We start from the raw sequence: 5569 nt of genomic DNA on the forward strand, positions 1-5569 counted from the left end.
TTAATCCACCTCATTATCACTGACTCAAATGCATTCCTTTTTATAGCTGAGTAATATTCCATTGTGTACATGTACCACAACCTCTCTATCCATCCATCTACTGATGGACCTCTAGGTTGCTTCCATGTTCTAGCTATTGCAAACAGTGCTGCAATGAACACTGGTGTACATGTATCTCTTTCAGCTCTGGTTTCCTCAGGGTGTATGCTCAGCAGTGGGATTCCTGGGTCATACAGTAGTCCTACTCCCAATTTTTTAAAGGAATCTCCACACCGTTCTCCATAGTGGCTGAGCCAGTTCGCATTCTCACCAACAGTGTAAAAGGGTTCACTTTTCTCCACACCTTCTTGAGCATTTGTAGACTTTTTGATGATGGCCATTCTGACCAGTGTGAGATGATACCTCATTGTGATTTTGCTTTGTATTTCTCTAATAATGAGTGATGTTGAGCATATTTTCATGTCAAGTAACATTTTTCTAAATAACACATGGGTTAAAGAAGAAGTCTCAAAAGAAATTTTAAAATATTTCAAACTAAAGAAAATGAAAATAAAAATTAACAAAATTTGTGAGACGCAGTGGAAACAGGGCTTGAGGGAAGTTTATAGGATTTACTGAAAATAATAGAATAGGAGAAATATATAAAGTCAATAATTTAAGCTTCCATCTTTGGATTTTAAAAAAGCAAAATAAACCCAAAATAAGCAGAAGAAAAGAAAATTTAAAAATCAGAGCAGAAATCAATGAAATTGGAAACAAAAATCAATAAAGAAAATCAACAAAATCAAAGATTATTTCTTTAAAAAGATCAATAACATTGATAAACCTCTAGTCAGGCTAACTAAGAAAAAGAGAGAAGACACAAATTATCAATACCAGAAATAAAGGAAGGGAAATCACTCCTGAATTCATGGATATTAAAAGGATAATAAAATAATATTATGAAGAACACTATGCCCACAAATTTGGTAACTAAGATGAAACAGACCAATCCCAATCCCTTAATAATCTACCAATATTCATACAAGGGGAAACAATAAACCAAATAGGACTATTTCTATGAAAAAAATTTAATTAAAAAAATTAATAACCTTCCAAAACAGAAAGCATTAGTTTCAGGTGGACTCACTGGTGAATTCTTAACAAACATTTAAGGGAGAAATAATGTCAATTCTCAACCATCTCTTCCAGAATAGACATGCTACTTAGTTCATTTAATTCATCTAGGATTACCCTAATATTCAAACCAATATTACAAGAAAGTAAATACCTCTCATAAAAAAACTGGGTATGCTGAAAAGCTTGTTCTTTTTTCTTTCTTTTTTGTTTTTTTTTAAGATGGCTCTGGAAGTGCTTTGTAGTCTTTAACTTTATTCAAAACAATTTTACTAAACTGTTTTGTGATAGGTGTCATATCAGCATGCATTTTAAAAACCCAATATTGATGAATTTTTATGTAGCCATTTTAATATTGAAGATGGAAGAAAAAAGCAACATTTTTGGCCTATTATGTTTTGTCATTTCAGGAAACTCCTGGAGTAGGAAATGGCAACGCATTCCAGTATTCTTGCCTGGAAAATCCCATGAACAGAGGGGCCTGGTGGGAGACAGTCCATACGGTCACAAAGATTTGGACATGACTGAGCAACTATCACATTTCAAGAAAGGTAAAACTGCAACTGAAATGCAAAAAAGATCTGTGTACACAGAAGGTACTGTGACTGACTGAATATATCAGAAGTGTTTTGTGAAGTCTCATGCTGGAAATTTCTCATTGAATGATGCTCCATGGTCAGTAGACCAGTTGAAGTTGATGGCAATCGAATCAGGACATTAACTGAGAATAATCAACATTATACCACACCAGAGATGGCTGATATAGTCAAATGAAAATCATTTACACCAGCTTGGTTATGTTAATAGCTTTGATGTTTTGGTCCCATGTAAGTTAAGCGAAAAAAAAAAAAAAAAAAAACTTCTTGGCCGTTTTTCCACATGAGATTCTCTACTTAAATGTAGCAAATGCATTCTGTTTTTAAAACAAATTCTGATGAGTAATAAAAAGTGGATACTGTACAATAACATAGAATGAAAAGATCTGGAGCAAGTGAAATGAACCATCACCAAGTACACCAAAGGCTGGTCTTCTTCCAAAGGTGATGTGTATATGTTGGGATTGGAAGGGCGTCATTTATTATGAGGTCTTATTGGAAAACCAAACAATTAATCCCAATAAGTACTGCTCCCAATTAGACCGACTGAAAACAGTACTCAGCAAAAAGTGTCAAAATAGTCAACAGAAAAAGCATAATCTTCCATCAGGATAACATAAGGCCATATGTTTCTTTGATGACTAGGCAAAAATTGTTATAGTTTGGCTGGGAAGTTTTGAGTCATCCACCATATTCACCAGACATTGTACCTTTGGGTATCCAGTCTACAAAATTCTCTTAACAGGAAAATTTCAAATTCCTGAAAACTGTAAAAATCACCTTGAACAGATCTTAGTTCGAAAAGAAAAAAAGTTTGGGGAAGATGAAATAATAAAGTTGCCTGAAAAATAGCAGAATGTAGTGGAACAAAGCAGTGAATATACCAATCTTGATGAAAATGATGAAGTGATGAAAATGAAAGATGTATCTTTTTATTTTTACTTAAAAAACTGAAGAATCATTTTGGCCAACCCAGTACATGCAAAAATCCTCAAAGAATTATTAGCAAATTGACTTCAACAATGTAAGAAAGCATTATACACCAAAATGACCAAGTGGAATTTATACAAGGCTGGTTCAAACTTCAAAAATGAATTAATATCAGCCAATCTATCTATAGAAAAGGCAATGGCACCCCACTCCAGTACTCTTGCCTGGAAAATCCCGTGGATGGAGGAGCCTGGTGGGCTGTAGTCCATGGGGTCACTTAAGAGTCAGACATGACTGAGGGACTTCACTTTCACGTTTCACTTTCATGCATAGGAGAAGGAAATGGCAACCCACTCCAGTGTTCTTACCTGGAGAATCCCAGGGCCGGGGGAGCCTGGTGGACTGCCGTCTATGGGGTTGCACAAAGTCGGACATGACTGAAGTGACTTAGCAGCAGCAACCTATCTACACACTAAAGAAGAAACATAGGATCCTATCAATAGATGCAGAAAAAAACAGTTGAAAAAAATACAACACTCATCCATTAAAAAAAAAAAAAAAACTCTTAACAAACTAGGAATAGAGAGCTAATTCCCCTACTTGATAACATCTACAAAAACTCTACAAGTAACATCAAACTTAATGGTGAGAAAACATATACCTTCACACTAAGATCAGGAACAAGACAAGAATGTTCATTCTCCCCACTCTATTCAATATTGTATAGGAATCAGAGCTAATCGTTGGTCCTGGGGTTATTGCAGTGCACTGATGGGCAGGGCTATGATCTGGGCCCTCTTGTGGATGGGACTGGCTTCTGGGATTCCTGGGGACTCAGGGGATCCTAAGGCAGCCAGCCTGCTGGTAGGTGGGATATGTTTCTACACAGCTAGTTGCTTGGCCTGAGGCATCTAAGTACTGCTGCTGACAGATTGGTGGGTAGGACAGGGTCTCAGGTTAATAAGCTAGAGGGAGGTTTGCAAAATGACTTTTGCCAGCACCAGTGTCTTCATGCTAGAATGAGCTCCCCAAAAGTGCTGCTACCAGTACTTTCCCTTTGCCCTCTGCCTTTCTGGAAGGCTCTTCAAGATCAGCAGGTATGCCTCACCCAGGTCCCTTTCAAATTACAGCTTTTGCCTGGGTTGTAGAGTGTGTGATATTTTATGTGCACCCTTTAAGAGTGGAGTGTATTTCCTACAGCCATCTCACTCTCCTGGAAGTAACTCCCACTGGCCTTCAAAGCCAGACCTTCTGGAGGTTTACCTTCCTAGTGCAGGATTCCCAGGCTGGGGAGCCCAATATGGAGCTTGGGCCACTGGCTTACTGGGGAGAACCCTCACAGTTGTAATTATCCTCTCCTTTTGGGTCAACTGCCTGGGAGAAAGGGTCTTGACTGTACCCTGCACTATCTCCTACACATCTTGTGATTCTTCCTTAATATCTTTAGTTACAGGAAATCTTTTCTGCCAGTCTTCAGATATTCCTCATCAATAGTTTCTCTGTAAACCATTGTAATTTTGGTATGCCTATGGGAAGAGGTATGCTCAGATCTTTCTACTCCACCATCTTGGCCACGCCTCCCTCTGTGCACTTTCTTGAGGTTCTTTTTAGAGCACCAATATTTTTGACTTTCATTGACAAGTCCAGCTTGTCAATTATTTTTTTTAATTACTTATGTCATATCCTAGAAGATTTTTTCAAATCAAAGTTCAGATAGTTCCAACCTTTATTTTTCTCTAAGAGTTTTATAGCTTCAGTTCTTGTATTTAGGCTTTTGGTTTTCTGTTTGTTTTTCAGTCACTAAATCATGTCAGACTTTGCAACCCCATGGACTGCAGCATGCCAGGCTTCCCTGTCCTTCACTATCTCCTGAAGTTTGCTCAAACTCATGTCCATTAAGTCAGTGATACTATCTTACCATCTCATCCTCTGTCACCCCCTTCTTCTCCTTTTGCCTTCGATGTTTCCCAACACCAGAGTCTTTTCTAATGAGTCAGCTCTTTGCATCAAGTTGCCAAAGTACTGGAGTTTCAGTTTCAGCATCAGTCCTTCCAATGAATATTCGGGGTTGATTTCCTTTAGGAGTGACTGGTTTGATCTCCTTGCAGTTCAAAGGACTCTGAAAAGTCTGAGGTTTTTTATTAGTTTTGAGCTAAATTTTGTATATGGTTTAAGTTAACAGTTTTACTTTTTCCTTCTGATTTAGATGCCATTTATTTCTTTTTCTTGACAATTTGATCTGGATAGAATTTCTAGTACTGTATTGAATTAAAATGGTAAGAGTTGGCATTCTTGTCTTGTGCCAGACCTTAAAGAAATGTTTTCATCTTTTCACCATTGAGTATGATGATAGCTCTGGGCTTGTTACATATGGCCTATATTATGTTGAGCTATGACCTGTCTATACCTAATTTTTTGAGAGTTTTTAATCTCAAATGGATGTTGTTCAGTCACTCGGTCTGACTCTTTGCGACCCCATGGACTGCAACTTGCCAGACTTCCCTGTCTTTCACCATCTTCCAGAACTTGCTCAAACATATGCCCTTTGAGTCAGTGATGCCATCCAAACATCTCATCCTCTGTTGTCTCCTTCTCCTCCTGCCTTCAGTCCTTCAAAATTTTAAATGGATGTTAAATTTTGTCAATGCCTTTTCTGCATCTGTTGATTTTTGTCCTTCATTTTGTCAATATAGTATATCACATCAATTGATTTGTTGACATTGAATCATCCTTGCAGCCTTGAAATAAAATTCCACTTGATCATGGTTGTATGATAGTTTTTAATGTCTTGTTGAATTTGGTTGCTAAGATTTTGTTAAGGAGTTTTACATCTATTTTCCTCAAGAATTTGCCGTGTTATTTTTGTTTCTTGTATCATTGTTTCCTTTTGATATTGGAGTAATGCTGACCTTATAATTAAGTTTAGA

This window comes from Muntiacus reevesi, chromosome 3 (assembly GCF_963930625.1).
Source record: "Muntiacus reevesi chromosome 3, mMunRee1.1, whole genome shotgun sequence".
Classification (NCBI taxonomy): Eukaryota; Metazoa; Chordata; class Mammalia; order Artiodactyla; family Cervidae; genus Muntiacus; species Muntiacus reevesi.